This window comes from Athene cunicularia (genome assembly GCF_003259725.1).
Source record: "Athene cunicularia isolate RWA chromosome 3 unlocalized genomic scaffold, athCun1 chr3_part1, whole genome shotgun sequence".
NCBI lineage: Eukaryota > Metazoa > Chordata > Aves > Strigiformes > Strigidae > Athene > Athene cunicularia.
The window spans coordinates 85,379,229-85,401,870 of NW_020799097.1; positions in this window are offsets into that span (position 1 = coordinate 85,379,229).

The following is a 22,642-nucleotide window of genomic DNA, read 5'->3' on the forward strand; positions in this document are numbered from 1 at the left end:
AAACTTTTCAGGGTACCTGATTGTTAAAGGAAGAGTATTCATAACAGCTCAAATGACAGCTGATATGGGGTATAGTAAGAGTATGATCTTTCTTCTAATATGCCTTCTCTGCTGAGAGAAAAAGCTGGGTGAGAAAGAGAATGTGGTAGGGAGAGCTGTGACTCTGGTAGGGGCATGAATACTCCACGTTATCTTCCTTAGCTACTCCCTAGGGAAGAAAAAGCCTGTTGAGATGCTTGGGGGGAAGAGGAAATGGAGTTGAATAGAGAGAAATAGTTAGCTCAGGCATTGTACAAAACATGTTGGAGAAATGGTGTCCTGGGGAATGTAAAAACGAGGAAAATTCCCAGAGTCGAGGGAAGAGGTATCCAAAACCATATGGAAAATACAATGAATGCATAAATTTTGCTTATACTTCAAAGGGATACTTGGAGGAAGCACGTTTTGGAATCACTACATCCAAACAAATTTCGAGGCTTGCTTTATCAGAAAAATAAAAATTGCTAAGATAGTAATTAATAATTAAGTTGAAGTCCTTTATTTCACTACCCCAGAAATCAAACTCTGGTATGCTGTTGCAGGCTTCTGCAAAATGGCTTCCCATTAAAATGTCTAAAGTGGCCTTGAGTGGCAGGTCCTAACAACAAGTTCTGTAGATCATAAACAGAGAAAACCCTGAGAAATAAAGATGCAGATTTTTTTGGCTTTCTGAATTGTGAAAATGGATCCTAAAAAGACTCATTATGCTGCATACATCTGTTACTAATCTATTAACACCTGTTGGTGGCCAGGATGTTTCTTGCTTTACTCATTCATAGAGCCCAACTAACTCCTTTTATGAGAAAAATGGGTAAGATCTGAAGCATTTTCCATTACCTTTGGGCCAGATTATACAGAAATGTCAAGACCTGATGCATAACTACTGGATCTGAACTGCAGGATGCCAGATTGTCTCCTTACCTTGTAAGGAGAGCTGCTCTACCCAGCTCTCTTATGCAGAACCATCCTTCATTATGTAGATTAGAAAAGAAAATATAAAATCTTAAAAATTATTTAAAAAAAACACAATGGAATGGCTTATCCTTAATCTCTAGAGCACACTACAGGGGACACTATATCTCATGCAAGCATATCCCATAGTCAAGTTCTGTCATGTCTTTATTACCCAGCCTAAGGAGGTAACTTGTTGGCCCCACGACAGTTTGGAAGACCATCTAATGTCATTCAAAATACTCATTAAAAAAGCAAAGAATCCAATCCAAACTAATTTCTGCAAACAAGTAAGAATTTTCTATGTTGCATATTTGGGGGAGGGGACTAACTTTCTAGGTTTGTAGAAGAAACCCTGAAAATATGACCCAGTTGCACCTTACAGTTTTAGAAAAACAGAAAGCAGATGCAAAAGGTCAAGTGTACTGAGAATTTTGGCATTTGGGGGTATATTATGATCCATTCTCTTTGAATTACTCGATTTGTTAATAAAATTACACAGGGCTTTTTTTTTTTTTTTTTTTTTTTTTTTTTTCTTGCTTTTGTCTTACTAATCAGGCTATTGACAGCAGTTCTACAAGCGATTTGTGGTTTCCCAAAGTGTCTGGTTTAGGAGTGAGAAACAATACTGTTACTTTTGTAGTTCATGGAATGGCTTGTCATTAGGGCTTGGAAATCAGCTGCAATATTTGTGGCTGCAGTAGTTACTGTATTTTCTGTAGTTTTACACAGTTGGATGAAAACATATAGTAGCTTGTTACAGAGCCCAGCTAAAAGCTCAAACATTTACCAGTCTTCTGCTTGGCATTAATTGGATGTTTGGTATCAGAGAAGAAAAACAACACACTGAAAAACAAACAGAAAGAGCCTGAAAATAGAGAAGAAAGTAGGCAGGAAAACTTGGAGATAAAGATATTGATAGAAAGCTGTTGTCTGGGACAGCAGTAACTTCATTAAGTGTCTTTCACATGCTTCTATATTGTATAATCCACTTTGTACAATACAGAGAGGAAGAGAAGGCAAGGGAAGGCAATGGAGGAGAAAGGGGGTGAGGGCAGGGGAGGGGAAGGGAGAGAAAGAGGACAGGAGGGGAGGCAAGGCAAGATAGCATGGATTTGTTTGACTCTTCTGTGTTTCTAGACAAGTACAAAGAGCAGAGACATTTCCTTAATAACCCAGAGGATAGGAGCAGTAGCTGCATTGTACGCTTGTCTCTCCTATTTATAGAAAAACAGCACTATATATTGTAGTTTTGTCTACCTTCTATATTCCCAGTGAGAAAGCTGACAAAAATGTGTAAACAAGGGAGTGAGTGCAAGGAGCTTAAGTGATTTATTTATGTGGGATTGCAGGGGAAGGTCTGTGAGAGTGTGTTTGACTTTCACAAATAGTTTAGCTGAAGGTCAAGAACGTGCAGTATTTCACTGTACACATGACTACCTCAGTGGTGCTGGTACATCATTAAATCCACATGGGTCTTGTGAAACCATTGTGGGTGCACGGGTTTCTGTTAAATTGCAAGAGGATTTTCAGTCAGTACTATGCTAGAAATATTCCCAGATAACTACAGCTGCATGGTGCTCATCAATTCAGAGGCAGTTTCCTCTGGCTTTTAGTTTCTCTGTTTTCACAGGAGGTAAATCATATACCATCATATACTCTGCTGCTTACTAAGAGTTGGTGTTGTTGGTCTTTGGGTTTTAGTGTCTTGGTTTTTTTACCTGAACAAAGGAAGCCAGTCTGGCATAGTTAAAGAGGGCATTTTTGTCGGAATCAATGGAGAGAAAGACTTTTCTGCAGCAGTGAAAAAAAAAAAAAGCCATCTGCAACAACTTCTTACAGCAGTATAGATGGGCTCACAATTATTCATGGACTAAGAATTCTCCTTCAAATCTTGGTGTGTCTCCTGTACTTTGGAATAACGTTCTGCCTATTGTCCATTGGGCCCCCCACACAGGAGAGGGATCAAGAAAGAAGGATATAAAGAAAAGCATCAGCAGCACATTTTTTATGCTGCTGAGCTTTTCTTCCTGCAAAAGGAAAGCAAGTGGCATTTTGTTCCCATTGCTGTCTATGGCACTTTCCTCTCTGTGGATTCCATTAAATTTAACACACTGGTTTTACCATGTACATCCAATCTCCCATCTCATTTCTGGTGCCTTTGGGTGCCCTGAAGACTCATAAGAGGAAGTAGGACATAGCTTTATGGGAAAAAAGAGAGCAAAAGCTCAAAGTAGGTGAGAGTTGTCTGCAGAAATGACAGATTGCTGACAATCTTGCGAAGCAAGGCAATACTTCCCCCTTCTTCTCTTCATTCAACTTCATTCCATTTACAGTCAGAAACAGAAAGGATTTTCCTACATCAGTTGAGCTCCTATCCCCTTCCTAAATAGGCAGAACTTGTAATGAAGTGATCATTTCTGGACTAAAATTTTTTAAAAAATTCTATTCAAGCAATTAAAATGTAATTCACAATCATAACGAAATAAGAAAGGTGCAGATGTTTCTGTGCATTTTTATTCAGTGACTTTCTGTGTGTTAGAGATGATATTCTTTTCATTCTTAATAAATTCCACAAAAATGACACTTAAATAGGTGTCTATTAGCTAGTGTTGATGTTCAATTACTAATAATCACACTACAATGTAGTTCAAGAAATGCTTATATTTTTATAATACAAACTCACAATTACATGTTAGTTGGAACAGCCAAGTTCTAAGCAATCTCTTTTTCTAGGTGAAAAATCTCTTTTATCTACTTCTGGATCCTGATATACAAAATAAAATTACATTTTCAATAACAGCAACTTAGCTGATATTTTAACCCCAAATTTTCTTAACTGTCTTTCCCTGAGATTGCACAAGACTCTAAATAATGCTGGGTGGAAAAAAATGGGATAAAATGATGCCATCATAATCTGCATCAAACTCCAGATTTTTTTTCATATTTGATTAATAGTATTCTCTCCCAGTTCACAAGGGGAAGACCTCCTGTACAGAATGGAGCACAATTCTATTTTTATGGAGAACAGTACAAACAGGTACTTACTGCCTTTCTGTATTGTCCTCAGAGTCTTTGAAGATGTGATTTCTGAAAGTCAAATACTTTTCATATCATCAGAAAGTAACATACACAATAAAAATTTGACAGAAATATTCATTATTTAAACTGAAGGTAGCTTAACGTGAACATGTACCCTATACTGCATTCTGCTAGCCACATCTTTTAATTTTCTGACAGATTATGCCTGTATTTTCATTGAACTCATGGGAAGCGTCATGATTTAAGCCCTATAATTCCAAAGACAGATAAAAACCATAAAAATCTGCCTCCCCCAAGATTAATCAACAGGCAACATACGAAGTTAACTCTCCCCTCTCTTTTCTTCCTGCCATTTTCCATCCAGCATAGTTGATTTAACATTTGAAGAATTGAGGACATCTCTAGCTATAAGGAAAGAATAGTGCTCCTGAGACAATCATGAAAACTGCAATTGGTCCATCATCTCACATGATGGACAAACTATAACTCTAACTCAGTGATTTTTCTAAATACACACACAAAAAAATGCTCACATTTACAGGTGTGATGAAGAACTGATGGAAGCAGGGATTGCTGACATGTCTATGGCCTCCACATTATCGTTGTCACATATAATACTTTTGCTTCTTGTCACATGGCACTGAAAGGTTTATGTAGTCCCTTATGTTTCCCTCCATCAGCATCACAACATGCATATTATATCTGTACCTACTGTTGCATAGGCAACAGTTTTAGTTCCCCAGTCAAAAAAAACCCCACAACTGAAGTGATTATGGAAAAGTAATCTGCAAAGGAAGTTCTTTTATTGTTTTTTAAATCTTCTATACTTTATGGGACTGGATAAAGCTCAATATCCATATCAATATCTGGGCCCACTTCATAGGGAGATCCGCTGCCTCTCTGGGGCCCGCATCAAGGACGTCACAGCTAAACTCCCTGCTCTAGTGAGACCCAAGGACTACTACCCTGTCCTGGTTTTTCAGGTAGGTAGTGACGACATTGCCAGGAGAAGTCCTAAAGCAACGAAGAGAGATTTCAGGTCCTTGCAGAAACTTATTAAGGGGTCTGGGGCACAAATTGTGTTCTCCTTCATCCCTTCAGTTGGGGGAAAGGATGAAGAAGAATACCAGAGAAGTCAACAGATGAACTTGTGGCTGGTGTTACCATCAAGGCTTTGGATTTTTCAATCATGGGTTGGTATACAGGGCACCAGATGCTTTGGCATTAGATGGGATGCACCTGCCACAGAGGGGGAAGAGGATCTTGGGGCAGGAGTTAGCTGGGCTCATTGACAGAGCTTTAAACTAGATTTGAAGGGGGAAGGGGGCAAAACATTGGCCCATCTGAAGTGCATCTATATCAATGCACACAGCATGGGTAATAAACAGGAGGAGCATGAAGCCGTGATGAAACAGGAAATTTATGATGTCATGGCTATTACAGAAACATGGTGGGATGTCTTTCATGACTGGAATGTACCAACTGATGGCTACAAGCTCTTTAGAAGGGATAGACAAGGAAGGAGAGGTGGTGGGGTGGTGCTGTATGTTAGGGACTGTTATGATTGCTTTGAGTACAAGTGTAGTGAAGACAGGGTGGAGTGTTGCATTAGAATCAGGGGGAAGGCCAACAGGGCAGATGTTGTATCAGGAGTCTTCTATAGGCCACCCACCCAGGACAGAGAGGTGGATGAAATATTCTATAGGCACTGAGGAGAAATCTCATGATCGCTTGCCCTTGTTCTTGTGGGAGACTTTAACTTCCCAGACATCTGCTGGAAATACAACACAGAAGAGCGAGACCAGTCCCAGAGATTCCTGGAACAGGAGACAAATTCCTGATGCAGCTGGTGAGACAACCAACCAGAGAAGGTGCCCTGCTGGATCTCCTCTTTGTAAACAGAGAAGGACTGGTGGATGATGTGGCAGTTGGAGGCCGACTAGGGCACAGCGATCATAAAATAATAGAGTTCTCTATTCTTAGAGAGGCCAGAGAGGGGGCAGCAGGACTGACATCCTGGACTTCCAAAGAGCTGACTTTGTGTTGTTTAGGCACCTGCTTGACAGGATCCCTTGGGAGATGATCCCTAAGGGTTTTGGGGTCCAGGAAGGCTGGGCGCTCTGTAAGAAGGAAGTGTTAATGGCTCAGGAGCAGGCTGTCCCCAGGTGATCTAAGAGAAACCAGTGGCAGAGAAGACCACCCTGGCTGAACAGGGAGCTTTGGCTGCAACTCAGGGAGAAAAGGAGAGTTTACAGCCTTTGGAAGAAGGGGCAAGCGACTCACAGTGATTACAAAGATGCTGTGAGGCTATGCAGGGCAGAAATCAGGAGGTCTAATGTTCAGTTTGAAATTAATCTGGCTTCAGCAATCAAGGGCAACAAGAAATGTCTCTATGTCAGTAGCAAAAGAAAGACCAGGGAGTCACCATCCCCTGCTAGACGCAGGAGGTAACATGGTAATAAGTGATGAGGAGAAGGCTGAGGTCCTTAATGTCTTCTTTGCCTCAGTCTTTAATAACAAGACTAGTTGTACTGAGGGAATCCAGCCTCCTCAGCCAGAAGACAGAGACTGGGCGAATGACCACTGCTCATTCCAGGAGACAGTCAGTGACCTGCTGCATCACCCAGACACACACAAGTCTATGGGACAGGATGGGATACACCCGAGGGTGCTGAAGGAGCTCGCTGTGTGCTTGCCAAGCTGCTTTCCATCATTTACCAGCAGTCCTGGCTGACCGGGGAGGTCCCGACAGATTGGAAATTGGCCAATGTGATGACCATCTATAAGAAGGGTTGGAAAGATGATCTGGGAAATTACAGACCTGTCAGCTTGATGTCAGTGCCCAGGAAGCTGATGGAGCAGCTAATCCTGAGTACCATCACACAACACATAGCTGACAACCAGATGCTCAGGCCCAGTCAGCATGGTTTATGCAAGGCAGGTCCTGCCTCACAAACCTGATCTCCTTCTACAACAGGGCAAGCTGCTTATTGGATGAGGGAAAGGCTGTGGATGTTGTCTACCTTGACATTAGTAAGGCCTTTGACACCATTTCCCACAGCATTCTCCTGGAGAAACTGGCTGCTCGAGGCTTGGATGGGCACACGCTTTGCTGGGTAAAAAACTGTCTAGATGGCCGGGCCCAAAGAGTTGTGGGGAACAGAGTTAAATCCAGCTGGCAGCCAGTCACGAGTGGTGTCCCCCAGGGCTCAGTGTTGGGGCCACTCCTGTTTAACATCTTTATTGATGATCTAGATGAGGGGATCGAGTGCACCCTCAGTCAGTTTGCAGATGACCCCAAGTTGGGTGGGAGTGTTGATGTGCTCGAGGGTAGGGAGGCTCTGCAGAGAGACCTGGACAGGCTGGAACCATGGGCTGAGGCCAACTGGAGGAGTTTCCATAAGGCCAAATGCCAGGGGCTGCCCTTGGGCCACAACAACCCCCAGCAGTGCTACAGGCTTGGGGAGGAGTGACTGGAGAGCTGCCAGTCAGGGAGGGACCTGGGGGTGCTGATTGACAGCCGGCTGAACAGGAGCCAGCAGTGTGCCCAGGGGGCCAAGAAGGCCAATGGCATCCTGGCTTGTGTCAGCAATAGCGTGGCCAGCAGGGACAGGGAAGGGATCTTACCCCTGTACTTGGCCCTGGTGAGGCCGCCCCTTGATTCCTGTGTTCAGTTTTGGGCCCCTCACTACAAAAAGGACATTGAATGACTCGAGCGTGTCCAGAGAAGGGCAACGGAGCTGGTGCAGGGTCTGGAGCACAGGTCGTACGGGGAGCAGCTGAGAGAATTGGGGGTGTTTAGTCTGGAGAAGAGGAGGCTGAGGGGAGACCTCATCGCCCTCTACAGCTACCTGAAAGGAGGGTGCAGAGAGCTGGGGATGAGTCTCTTTAACCAAGTAGCAAGCGATAGGACAATAGGTAATGGCCTCGAGTTGCACCAGCGAAGGTTTAGACTGGATATTAGGTAGCATTTATTTCCAGAAGGGGTTGTTAGGGGTTGGAATGGGCTGCCCAGGGAGGTGGTGGAGTCCCCATCCCTGGAGGTGTTTAAGAGTCGGGTCGACATAGCGCTGAGGGATATGGTGTAGTTAGGAGCTGTCAGTGTTAGGTAAATGGTTAGACTGGATGATCTTCCAGGTGTTTTCCAACCTAGATGATTCTGTGATTCTGTGATCCACTCCAAGTAGCTAAGCCAATATTACTAAACTATATTTAAGTTAACCATTCAGTAATAAACATGGTTGAGTTAAAATATCTATGAATGTTTTATTTGTATTTCTTTTGTGCATATTATACACTATCTCAATAGGTTTTTACACATTTCTTCTGCCAGATGAAAAAACATGGTAGGAAAATATTCACTAAAGTGTTATATCATTTAATTTAGGATGCTGACAGTACTAAGGTTCCTCAACGATTACTGTCTTGCACTTTACCATCAATTCGTAATAAACCTGATTTCATTGCTGTCTTGTAAAGTTTATGAGGAATTAACAACAGAAATTGACAAGAAGCTGGAATTCTTATGATGTGATATAATTGCCTGTACATATTATTAAAGCTAGGTCCAATTTAGTGAACTGCTACTTCATAAATTCTTGTATATTAGAAATTATGCTGTTACAGAGAATGTTTGATGTACCTCAGGAGCTGAATGACAAATCATTTCTCCTTTTTCATCAGTGATTATTATGAAACTTTTATAAAACACACTCTAAAAGCAGATTGGTTTCTCCTAGTCACTAGAAATGCTGAGGACTTTTCCATATTGGGTGACTCAAGCATAGCAAATATTTACATTAGAAAGATCATGGATAATTCTTTGGTATTTTCCCTAATTTCTCCCTGACTGGTGATGATTATCCTGTTTTACCACAGACCTTCACATACCTGAGAACATAGCAGCTATGTAACAAGCTCAAAACCAACCACTATAGATGCTTCAAAGAGCACATCCTCAGTCTTACTGTCTGGGTGTTTCCATGGCACTCAGAAACGCCACTAGCACTGAAGTTCATTCCTGGATTCACAGAAAAAAGGGAATTCTAAAGCTATAGCACATTTTTTCTTGCATGGATTTTATGCAAAATGATGAACTGAGCTATTTAAATATGTATTTAGTGATAACCTTGTTCTTTAAAGTCCTTTGCCTGATATCCAATCAGACCTAGACATATTGAGCACAAAAACATCTTTCACAGTAAAATTAATCCCTTGTTCATATTGACCAAGAGAAAAGAACATGCTTCAAATGATACTGGAACAGGTTTTCTGAAAATGAAACCAGCAACAGTGAGGTAAAGAGAGTTTCTGTCAGTGAGAAACTTTCTCTCTTACATTCTAGTGATTATATATATATTTTTGTTAAAGGAAAGCAAATTTGTTTACAACTGAATACAAGTTGCAGCACTTTGATTTTTTTTTTCTGATATTGCTGTGGGGTTTGTGGGGTTTTTGTCTTTCTTTTTGTTTGTTTGTTTTTTTCTGGAGCAATAAAAATGAATGCAAAGCAAATAAACAAACAAAACCCCAGAACATCAAGGCAACACACCAGTTTCCTCACTGTTGCTGTTCTCTATGGTCAGGTACAGAAGTGCTCTTGTTCTGAGGCTAATCCTCGTTGATAAAATATTTCAGTATATAATGCAATGTTATTTTCATTTTTCCAAAGCCTCATGGTGTTTTCACCACAATTCAAGCGATAGGGCATTATCACAAGCTACAAATGAGTCAGTAAGAGCTGTAGTTGTACAAGACAGCACTTCAAGAATACTGTATAAAGCTCTCTTAGTTAAGTGCAGTTCTAGTGTCCAGCTTTTTGAGCTGCTGGCTGCAAAACAGACAACATGATGGAAGGCACAGGCCACTTCAAGAAGAAAAAAAAAAAAAAAAAAAAAAAAAAAAAAGCATCAGCAACAGACTGGTGCCTATGTTTGAGCAGTAGTGTGAAATGCATTTTTAAAAGCGCTTTGTTCAGAGAAGTTATGGCATATAATTATTATCTGATACTGCTGGCTTTTCTCCTTATTAATGTGTCCACAACACTGGCAGTCTTAGTCATCACTTTGGTTAGAAAAGAAGGCTGTGTCTCAGCACCTCAAGCCTGTATTTAAGTTAGAGAAATTAATGAACACCAATGTTCTGTTCCTTGAATTTATCTCCCTCACAATTTTTAGGATTCATGACCAAAGTATCAGGTGTAAGTGTTACAATATCAGTCAAAAAGAATCACTTTCATGACCCAGGACATTGTATATGTGCATTTTCATATCAAGTAGACACATATTAGTATATTTGGAGTAAAAAACCCATGCATATCTTAAACCCAGAAGAGTTGCAGACACATATCAAAAAAAATAATGCTGCTGACAGTGCATTAACAGTGAGATGTTCTTCTTTTCCCGATACAGATTTGACTACTACTTCCCCTCTGTTTAGTAACCTAGTAATCTTTCAAAACTCCACAGGGGATATGAATTCTTTATCAGGCTTAAGTCATATTGGAGTAAATTCAGAAAAAATCCAAGCTGCTGTTTGTACCAGTGCCAGCAGCCCCATCGATCTAGTAATGCCATACAGAACAAAAAGATACTTAATGGAATCAGTCTGGGGATTAAGTGGGAAGTTTCTTGCTGTTTCCGTGGACATTGCTGTTTTGTAAGATTCTGTAAGGGGCTAGATTTTGCATACATTCAAGATTATTTCTACATCTTCTGTCTACACAAGGGAAATAAGCAACCTAGTAAATCTTGTCTACTAATTGGTTACTCGGGACTCCAGGGTACCCTCAGTGTACAGGTGCAGAAACAGTTCAAGATTATTCTTTGTCTTTCTGCATTCTATTTCATCAAAGAAAGTCAGGAAAAACAACAGGCTTCATAGCTGAGAGAGGCATTTGGGTACTCGGGAAAAGCTGTACAAGCTGCCTGTCTAGTTCTTTGTCCTTTTGTAGCCAAACAAATTTTTACCACATTTGTCATAATACAGGTTCTGGAATTGCCACTATTATCAGAAAAATAAATAAAAACATTATGAATTCTTTTAAAATACACCCAGGAAACATGTAAAGCAACACAAATCCATGTAAAAAAAAACCCTGCTATCACTACACTGAAGTGCTCTATTATCCTTAGGTCAGGAGAAATAGCTTGAAAGAATTTACATTACACTGATGTGGTTCCTATAGACTGATGCTACTTAAAGTTAATACTAACACTACCCTCACAAATAAGAGCAAAAAAATATTACAACAGTTTTTATCTATAGTATAATGCTATTTAATTTGATGTGGTTGCCACAAAGATATGCACCGTTATTTAAGCTACAAGTACTAATCTGCCATCATAAATAAATCTTGTACAGAGTTTTCATAATATATTTTTCCTTGCCTAGGACTGATTAATATAGAAATGTTCTCTACCATGACTAACAATACCCCATAGGTAATGGATTTTGATTGTTTGCTCAATATCTTCTAAGCATACATGTGTTTGAGTCAATATAATCTGGTCTTCTCTCTGACAAAAGAAAGATTTTATCAATGTATTTTACTTTCTATTATGTGGAGAACAACGTGAGTTTGCTTTGTATACCCATCTGAGATGACCACCAGCAGTAGTGTACAGAAACAGAAACAAGGTTTTTGAAAATTTACACTCCATAATATTCTATAGACACTCATTGCATTTACAATCAGTGTGTTCCATTTCTTATCAGTAGCAAGTCCCTTCATAGCAATAACTTCAGAATATGTGCTAATCTGAAATGCAATGCCACAAATGAAATTTCGACAGGAGAAAAAACAAATATTATGATTTATTTCAAAGACCCTCAGCTCTAGTATTTAATCCTCAAAAGAAATCTATTCAATATTGCAGTTGTAAATTTGAACATGGCCAGAAGGACAGAAAGAAGAAAAGAAGTATGTATCTGCAGCTCTTTCAAAAACAAGTAATTAAAAGAGTGTCTCCGTTCTCTTCCTCTCATTGCTTTTAGAGTCTAGAAGGAAAACTGAAGTGCTGCAGAGAGTGCAGGAGAAAAGGTAAATTTGAGGGCAGTTTTCAAAACCAGTGGCTTAGTAGGGAGAAAGCAGAGAACTAAGGTTCTCTTATTACTACATTAGGACATGCTCAAGAAATATTATGCATATTGGTCTTTTGGTTATGCTCGGGTACAGCATGAAAATATTATCTGATGTACTGTCTCCTGAGACCATTTCCCCAATGGTCTTGAGTCTGTTTCTTAGGTTGTCTACAATATTTTTTCTTTATTTTCATCCTGTAGCATCACTGTTGCCTTTTACTCTTACTGAAGTTATCAAGAGAAAATCAGAGGGAAGTTATCAACATGCGTATGAACTAGTTCTTGTTATACACTGGGAGTTCTGAAAATCACATATTGGTATACCATTTTAATTGATAATTATTTCCTTGAATTTATCTTTCAGTCAGAAAAATAAGACTGCAAGAAGTCTGTGTGTGTATGTGCATGGAAATGGTATATGAGATTTTCTAAATGACAAAGGAAAAAGACCTGCCGTAGTCATACAGGAATAGTGTCATTTATGTGACATGGCGTATGTTTCCTTACCTTGTGACCCTGAAATTACTTTGTCCTTCATGGACTCCTTGTCCATGAAGAATCTTTCAGTGAGTTCTGACTTCTTTTGCAAGTCACTTCCTCCCTCCACACCTCAGCTCTTGCCTTGTCTGTCTTGCCTTGATTATCCAATCCACGATCAAATGAGATGCAATGGTTTACAAATGTGCATTTGTATAGAAGGCTGGTATTTGGGAAGTGACATCCGATCCAACGTGCACTAGATATGGGTAATGTAAAGACAAAACAACTCTTCTTTCGTTTCTTCTTTCATCTGGAAAGTGGTTTAATGGGAACAGCTGAATTCATCAAGGCTGGATCATCAGTTAAAGGACAAGCATAAGAGAACTAAGCTAAGAAGCTGACAGTAAGTGGTGCTCAGCTGCACAAAGACATTCATTACTGCACAGTAGCTTAGATTTATACATGCCTATTATAAATATCCGTATCTATCTGAAATGAAAAACAGGATGTTGTTCCCCTCCCCAGGAATGGCTTTACTGCAGTTTCACCAAAAGAGCTGATATACCAAAGAAACAGAAGTTCTCCAATTTCTGAAAGGAGATAGTTCTGCTAATATATCAAGCTGGTAACTACCCAAAGAAGTTAGCCTGAAAGGCAAAACCAGTGTAAAACAACTAACAACCTGAAGCATGCTCCAAAGGAAGGAGTCAGAGCCACACAGATTTTGGCCTTCTGGGATACACAATCAAGAGATTGGAGAAGACATGTTACATTCAAGCCATCTAATTTAAAAGGATCTACCTTGATTCTTTTAAAATCCCAGAACCAAAATATGAATGCTGACATACAAACATCTAATTTCCCATCATGCCCTTTTTAATCACTCTTGCCGAAGGTGGAACATCTTTCTGTACTTAGTTTTTTTCTTGAAGTAAACCCCATTCAGACCCATTTACTTTTCCCTTGGAACAGTTATATCTTAATTGGGGGTAGATAAATTACCCACCCTCAGCTTCTTTGTAAAAACTGCAGAACTCGGTGTGTTATCACAACACACTCTTTCTATAGAGATTCATCTTTATTCCAAAAGAATTTATGAGTTAGGTAAGTGCTCATCAACAAACTATCAGCAATTTGTCTGTTAGTACAGTAACAGAAAGTTGTTATGATTACCTGGCCTTTATCAAATGACAAACTGTTCATGTGGTGTAACTGACCCCTTTTTGAACAGCAGAACATAATTGCTATCTTTCTGCTTTTTGTTTTGGAAGTATTTGAAGATGGGCTTCAAATACTTTAAAATGATGAAATAAAATTTCATGTCCCACACATGATCAGTTATTTGAGATTATTTTCAAATGGAGCTCAGATGTAGAAAAATAATACTCATTGGGATTTTTTATTTTAGGATCTGATTTTGAACAGTTGTACATCCACCTGAGAAGTTGTCACAATTTTTGTTAGTCTAATTCATAATACTGTGCTTTCACTAAAAAATGTGTCAAGCTCATGAAGTCAAGAAGATGATTAAGGGATTTTACAGATAGCCAGAATTTGAATCAGCAACTGAAATCTGAAGTTAGCAGAGTTTAAACTAGAAAAACGACACCATATTTAATAGTGAGACAATGAGGGTGATCATCATGGAACATGACAAATTCATCACCTGCAGTTAGGATTGATGTCCTTCTAAAAGATGCACTCAAATAGAGCTTATAAAGTCAAATGTAGTAATAATTTTCAGGAATTCTGTATGAATCTAAGAGGTCAAACAGACATTTGAAATATTTCTCTGACTTTTAATTCTATGAATATTATATATACAGCAGAAACATCTGATACATGTAATAGGATAATTATGAAAGAGGAAAAGATTAAATCAACTTTGAAGAAACTGGTTTTCTTTTTTATACTTGTTCTTATAAAGAAAATAAATCGGATAATTATACTGGACAATTGTAATTAATTGTAATTAGTGTTGTAAAATAGATAAATGCTAAAAATCTTTATAGAAATCATAATTTCAATAAATATGCTTTAGAGGGTGAAAAAGAAAGTGTCTGTTAATTTTGTTGAATCACATATTTTAGAAAATACTTAAAACCCAGCAGAGGTAATTTGAAAATAATTTATCAAATGATACCAGTTCAAACTATCTTCTCACTGGAAAATGCTGAGGAACCCGTGAACTACTCGGATGATGCAGGTCACAGAAGCTACCTGCTCTAAGCTGGAAGGATTCTTAAAAAATCCTTTAAAACTTTTGGATCAAGCCGGAGCACATATGTGACATTCTCCATCTGGAAGATGTGATCGAAATGGGTCCATCAAAAAGTAGCTGCAGACTGTAAGTGCTTTCACCGTGGTCACAGCTGGAAGCTGAGCTGTGAATTTGTAGGTTAAGCTTTTACACTTATTGCTGATAACTATTAGAAGCTATGTGGGGTGGTGACAAATTCTTTTCAGGCACTGACCTAGATTTAGCCTGAGTCAGTTCAAAGGCCTTTTTGCAGGGCGAAATCTCTGTCCTTCCTTATATTCTAATATATGCAACTCATTTAGTCTAGAAGACTCTAGAGCCTGTAGAATGAGAAGACAATTCAAAGCATCAAGGGAATACTCTAAATATGAGAATACCCCAGTTTCATCACCTCTGTATGACTGACTGCAACAAAGATTGTTCTATAGCATTATAAAATCATGATTCCTGTGAGCTATTCCCAAAGGATATCAATCAAAGTTTCAATCTCATTATAGACTTGAGAGATCTCTTCTTTGACAGGTTCAAGTTCAGGATGATGACTTTGACATTCTCAGAACACCTCTAAATCCATGGAAATTGGGGTCTTCATCCTGGGCACTTATTTCTGTATATCCAGCAGAGCAGCTTACAGAAATTTTCTACTGTATTCACCATAAGCTTAGATTTCACTTTTCCACGATACTGCTTATAAAATTACTTTTCACATCTAGAATCTCAAGGAGAAGTAGGACGTTTACCACTTATCTTATTTTCTACTAAAAATCTACCAATCTTTAAAATATCAATATCACATTCTAGTGAGTACCTTTCTACTTAAATCCTTAATCTAAACAAAACCAAAACAAAACAAAACAAAAAAGCCTGTGTTTTTCTTTACTAAAAAGACTGTGCACAACCTTAGTTGACTTCGAAGATAAGAAAGATGTTCCCAGTTACACAGGGAGTTTGTGTAATTCTGTACATTGATATACTTCAACCTTAGCCCTTCCCAAAATATAAACATTTTCTGAAACTCTTGAGATTGCTGATATCACGTAGTGTTCTTACCTTTAAAATCTCTTAGTAGCTATCTAGTAGAATACATCTTCAGAAACAAACATACTAATTTTCAAAACTGAAAATGACTGAATCAATTTTCATAAACTATCAGAGTTCAGTGGAACAGTTTCCCAGAATAACTGCCGAGTCCAAATTTTTTTTAATTCCCATTCTTTCTTTAGTAACATTTCGTTTACAGAATGAAGCACTAATTTAGGTTGACTGACAATCACAGGATAAGGGCTGTTGTGCAAACCCTGTTGCATATCAATATATTAGGACCAGTTTTATAAAGATAATGCTAAAAATTCCTTTTTGCACACTCAGGATATACTATTAGCAGTGAGAAAACTAGAATCAGTCCAAATTTCTAGGCCAAGACACATCCTATTTTTCAACATTGTACATTGGTCAACTCATTGCACAATTGTTTGCTCATCTTTGCCAATCTACACAGGACATTACATCTTACACTAATTCATCTAGAATGTTTAATAGCCTTGGAAGCAATCAAAATGGCTTTCAAATGCCATTTCCAGAATCTTTTCAGGGGGGTTCTCTGCTTGCTTTGTATTATATCCAGGAATGAACATCTGAAATAGCAAGTATACAGAGGAAAATAAATCAGTTGATCTCTGCTTTTAGATCTCTTGGAAAATAATCACATTAGAACTGGAAGATAGATGAAACTATCAGAGTGGAGCAGTCCTTAGATTTGGAATTCCTGAGTTTTACATATGTATTTCAGCCCCATTGCTACTTTTCATGCTTAAAATCATGTTCTTGTTCTTTCTTATTTTTGGCTATTGTCTTCCTAGGTATCCTGTATTCCATCAGTGCTTATTAATCAGCAGTGTATGTCACTTAATTTCAAGCCAATCTCTACCTACCTGAAATTCAATTCAACCTTATAGCACATATGAACCACATCAAATTAAGCATAATGTTTTTCCTATACTACTCTATTTTTTGGCGATTCTAAAGTTATACATGATCATATAATCTGTTTATTTTTCTCTTGAAATGAACTCTTATCTACTAATTTTCGGCACTGGGGGAGAAATATTTTTTGTATACAACCTAACAGGTTGCATTTATTATCTTATTGGTAACGTCACTGATTTATTATTTTTTTTTCCTTTTTAAGGAAAACATGATAAACATCTAAAAATATGAAAGGAAACACATTGCAGTTTCCTCACTCTGGAACTGGAGTTAATTTTACCTATTTAAAGAGCAAACAGAATATTAAAAAAAAAAAATATCTAAGCCACCGCTCTGCTCTTTTCAAAGTAATTAATACCTGTAATAAAATTGATATTTTTGTATGTTTCTTTAAACTATCCAGAGCTCCTATTCCTTGAATTCTGCTTGTCACACAGACAATTTATATAGTTTCTTTAAGGTTGGTTTTTTTTTTAATCCAGTCCTTTCTAGTTATTAGTAATGTAAACAGGATATACATGTTCAACCAACTTAATTAATATGCAGTACATTCCTGCTTCTTAGATTGTCACCAATATATACAGTGAAAATGAGGGTGAGCATCCAAGATGCCCATGATGTAGCTAAGGTCTTTATCAGAGAGCTTGCAGTTTCTGTTTAATGCTTTGCATAAGGTTCATGGCCTACCTGACAACATAGGTGCATAGCTCTTTTTCAAAAGTTATAGCCAGTCACCTTAATCTCACCACACCAAGCAGAAACTTTTAAACTCTATCAAGACTTGAGTTTGAGTAGCTCTACCAGTTTGGAAGTGAAGCTTTCAAGCCAACAGCAGATCCTTCTGTTAGAAGAGCCATCCTGTGACCAACAGGGAGACTGAGCCGGGCTCAGTGGTGAAATTAACAGGAAGACAGAAACAAAACTATGGGTGAATCAAGTAGGAAAACAAAGACCAAGCAAAGATATAAGCTCAGTTAGGCCAGGCCTAAGGAACAAGAAAGAAAAGTGGTGTAGAGAGGCTTCAGCTTGAAGCCTGGAAGGCCAGTGATATAGTAGCTATGACATATGCTTCAGATTCCTGAGATGGACCAAGGTCTCATGGCTATGTAGTTCACTTGCAATGTCATGTGGGCAGAACCACCACCTCTCATGAGGTCCCTATGATCACAGCGGTCAGAAGGACCATTAACTCCTTCTGAATGGTTGGCCTTAGGATACTGGACAAATTTTTGGATGCAGCAGGAAAACGCTAGTGCATACAAGGTGTATAAGTACTATGACTATACATTGTTTTGCCTGGAAATGAGGAAGATCCACGGAGGAACTCAGCTGAGATGCTGCCAGAGAGAATTGTTCACAGTAGTTTGATACTTGGTGATCACCCAGAGTCTAGCGGTGGTAAACAAAATAGAAGCAGAAGCAGAAAGGAGTCTGACCTGGACATTAGGAGAGAATGTGTCATCCTTTTCTGGTAGAGTTCTGTCTCAGCTCAGAATCTGTGAGTTTTGGCTTGAATCTCCTTCCAGTGCACAGCTAGTATAGCAGCATCCTGAACAAAATGAAATCAAAGTTTGAACAAATGCAAATTATGTATTTTTATTTTACTCTTTTAATTATATACTTCTAACATTTTCAAAGTTTTTCAACAAATAAGAGATCACTGTTTATCAATATAACTTACGGTGGCTCCTGCTTGGCAATATATATCAACAATGTCTTCACTGATTCTTAATTTTTTTTTCAATTATTTGTAATGCTCTACAAATTATGAGAAATTTTTTTTTATAGAACTATCTCTTAAAAAACAAGACAGGTCTAAAAATATGCACATATGACAAATGGTTAATGCTTTCAGTAACAATGTGAGCTTTCTGCTTGGTTAAAGTTTTGCATAAGCAAATGACACACACTTAAAATAATGCCAAATGCAAACGAGATTTTCATCTGTCTGAAGACTACTTATTTCCCTCAGCAGTTGGCAGCGTATTTGGAAGCAAGACACACTTTCCCCACACAGCAAAAGGGGAAAATGTGAATTGTACTACTACTACTTAACTGCCATCACATCAGAGCTGTCCAGGCAGAGGGAGTGCAATCCACTTGTGTGTATCACAGTAACTTTTGGGGCTGCAACTTCTGATATTGTCAATTAAACCCCATGGAGCAGTGGCAGCAACCCACTTCCACAGAAAAGCAGGAAGGGCTGCAAAACTGTGGCTACTCTGTATACAAAGCTCCCCCCAAGTAATAACCCACATCTCACTGATATGGGTAAGCCAAACTCTTTGCTTCTTTCACTGCATAAGAAATATTCTGCCTAGATGATATGAGAGTCAGAGTCAGACCAGAAGTTTTCAAATTGTTTATGACTGCGGTGATAACTGCAGCTATGGCTCTGGACCAACTCCTTTAAGGAGCCAGGAGGGTTGCTTCTGCAGTAATACAAGCATCTCAGAAACTGCTTTGCTGGTTCAAGATGCAGGAAAAGGGTAAGGGTGATGTACATGCCACAGGGCTGTTGAGATATGACGTGACTGAAGTAACTTAAGGACTTGAGGCCCGGGTCTCAAGGGGAAGGAGATCAGGGATGTACAGTAGGAGTAAAGGGAAATTTCAGTGACTGTGAGCCAGGAACTGGAAACACTGACCTTAAAGGAAAATAGTTAAGGAGATAGAAGGTAGTATGCTGGGATGGTGGATTAACAGGCAGAGTCTGTACTGGGGCTAGAGGATATATATATGTGTATACATACAGCTATGTATAATGTTTTTCTTCATTTTTGCCATAGAATATTATTTTCTTTGACTAGATTTGTCAATAGTCATTAGAATCATTCAGCAGTAAGACTATACCCCTACTTACATTCAGGCTAATTTATCATCCAAATTAAACATTGTATCGCCACTCTCCTTTTAATTATTATCCCTATTGAAAGCTGCTGGCCTGATTTACAGAACAGTACGGCAAATGTAAGATTATACAGACTTCATTATGATCTGCAAGCACCTATGAAAATGAGGCCAACTTTATACTTCGGTATTGCACAACGCAGATCTAATGAACCAGCCACATTGCTGAACATATCCTGTATAAAACATTCATGATGAAAACAACACATTGCAGTGTGGAGGCTGACATTCTGAGAGCTTGTGGTTTTTTAATCACCTACTTTTCACTGAGCTTTGCAATATCAATGAGCATAAAAAGATGGCAAAAGATTTTTGATTTTTGGTGGCTGGAAGAATGAGACTGTTTTATTTTAAATGACGTTTAATGTATCGGTTTAATACCAAAATTTTGGCACAATATGCTAAAGCACAGATCATGAAGACAGAAAAATTTCCAAATAGATACACTAAACCAAAACATTTAAAAAAGAAAAGAAAAAAAGTTTGACAAGAAAACTAGATTTTTGCTTTGATTTTTTGATGGTGAAAAAAAGGTTTATGTATATTTTCCAAATTTCATAACTTCAAATGTCATAATGAAGTCTGCTCTGCTTACTTCTGAAGTCAGGATGTGGCTTATATTGTGAACTTTGCCAAGCTGCCATTTCATCCTGTTTAAATTCCTGTAGAGCTTGCACAGATTCAGCACAACTTTCTCAAACTCCAGCCATGCATGGATTTTAAAAAGTAACATCTTAGAAGAGGTAAGGAAAATATCACTTTGAATTACATTGAGCCCTAGTCTAAAATGTCTGAATTCTTCTGAAGTTGGTGAAGTTTAGACTATACTCTGGCTAAACTTGGCCCATTGTTTTTGTAGAAACAAAGGTGATTTGGTATCAACTGTGTTAGTAGTCAGATATAGTTTTGCATTACTGTGTGGAAGTCTTATTCTTTATGTTATGCTTGTTGTTTGACATTGAGGAAGTACAAATTTAGAGTCAAAATTGAGAAATAATCTGTATTATAGTATTTCTGGAACAAGAATATTTTTTTATCAAAATCTAATCCAATGCTGCTTGCAGGATCCTTGAGAAGTGCACCAAGGGATTTAGAAATGCAGTTGCAGTTGATACATGCCCAGGAGAACTCAGTGCCGAGTTATGATTAGAGACTATTCCTGTAATCTAATGACCTCCCCGACACTGGCCATGAATGTATTAATAGTGGCAATGTTAATTATGTGTAATGGCCTCTACCTCCTCTTTGCTAAATTCATACCATTACAAAGCACTGATATATTTAAAAGTGTTAAAAAGTAATTAACCCATAATTCCATGATGGAAAATAACTAAAAGAAATTGTGCAGGAAAGGATAACCTTACCAGAATGTCAATGCTTTTGATTTTAAATATAACAATTTAATCCACTGGACTACAGCATCTTCGCTGGCATCGATGGAAATTTACAGTAGATTTCAATTAAAGACACCTTTTTTTCTTGTCAAACACTGTCAATTAAAACATGAGAAGTACATAAAAAAAAATGTAAAACCACAGAGCTAGAGATTTTAAATAAACTCCATCTTCTTCATTCATATTGTCTTTACATGCTGCAGTATTTCATGTAAATGAGGCTGTATTTGCACCCTCAAAAAAGCTAAAAATTAGACCAGGCTTTGAGCCTAATTGATTGCAGTAAATTCCCTGATGATGTAAAGATTTGAGCATAATTCACAGAAGGCTGAGAAGGGGCACTCTATCCACACCCAGCTGCCGAAACATAGAAACATGGTATAATCTAATTTGAGATTCCTTTGTAGCATCTATAGAAGAATATGCCTAGAACCTTTCTGTTTTAAAAACTTCTCAAAACCTGTGTTTCTCTTTTGAGGAAACCTCACCCTCTGCTTAACCTGAAGGTACTGGCATAATCCAACACTTTTCCTTCATCAAAAATGGCCCAATTACATTAGGTATTTTTAAACTGAAGATTACCCTTACAGAAAAGATCAGGCTGAAACGTTTTAATTGCATCAATTATCTAAAGTAATTCATTAAAATGTCACAACACTGACAGATGATGCTCTCCAGAGTTCATGTATATGTGATCTTGGTTGCTTTAATGTTTATTTTGTATCATCCATAATCATTTTACTCAGCAAATATGCTTCTGTGTGTATATAAGGAGAACAATGAAAAAATCATTGTTTCAGGGCATATAAAATCTGAATAACTTGTGCACAGACCTGAAAATACTTTATTTTTTTCTCTTTTATTTTCATTCAATATAAATCTCCTAAACCAATCAATGGGAAGCCATGAACTATGTAATAGTGTAATCTCTCACTGCTACATATTTACCAGACTTCAGTTTTAACTGGTTATTCAGTGTTCCATTAATCATTTCAGATCACAGCTAAAGCTTGTTTGAGCTTTATAGAGGACACAAAGAAAAAAACATGGCAACTTGATTTCCTGGTCTCACTGAAAAAGTAAAACATTCATTCATTTATTTAAATTCTCCATTGCCTACAAACAGTGTAAAGAATAAGAAACCTTCCTGGGTGATTACTGTATTAAAGCTACTCTTATTATGCAGGTTAGGAGAAACAACTAAAGTTAAACTAAACAGACATCTTGTTTATTGGTAAGGCCATATGGTTAGCAGACAGGTATAGGCAAGATGTTGAAGACTTGCACTTCGACGACGAGCAAAGTTAATAAACTAAATCAATACAATATTAACACTGTGTATGTTAAGTAGATTGAAACCTAGTGATAGGTTTTGAAATGTAGTGCTGTCTTAGATACAAAATCATCAGGCACAATTCCCATAGGCCCTAAGAAAATTAAATCAATTCATTTAGCTTTGAGTCCTTCCTCCAGGAATTAAGTCTTGGTCTCAGTCTAC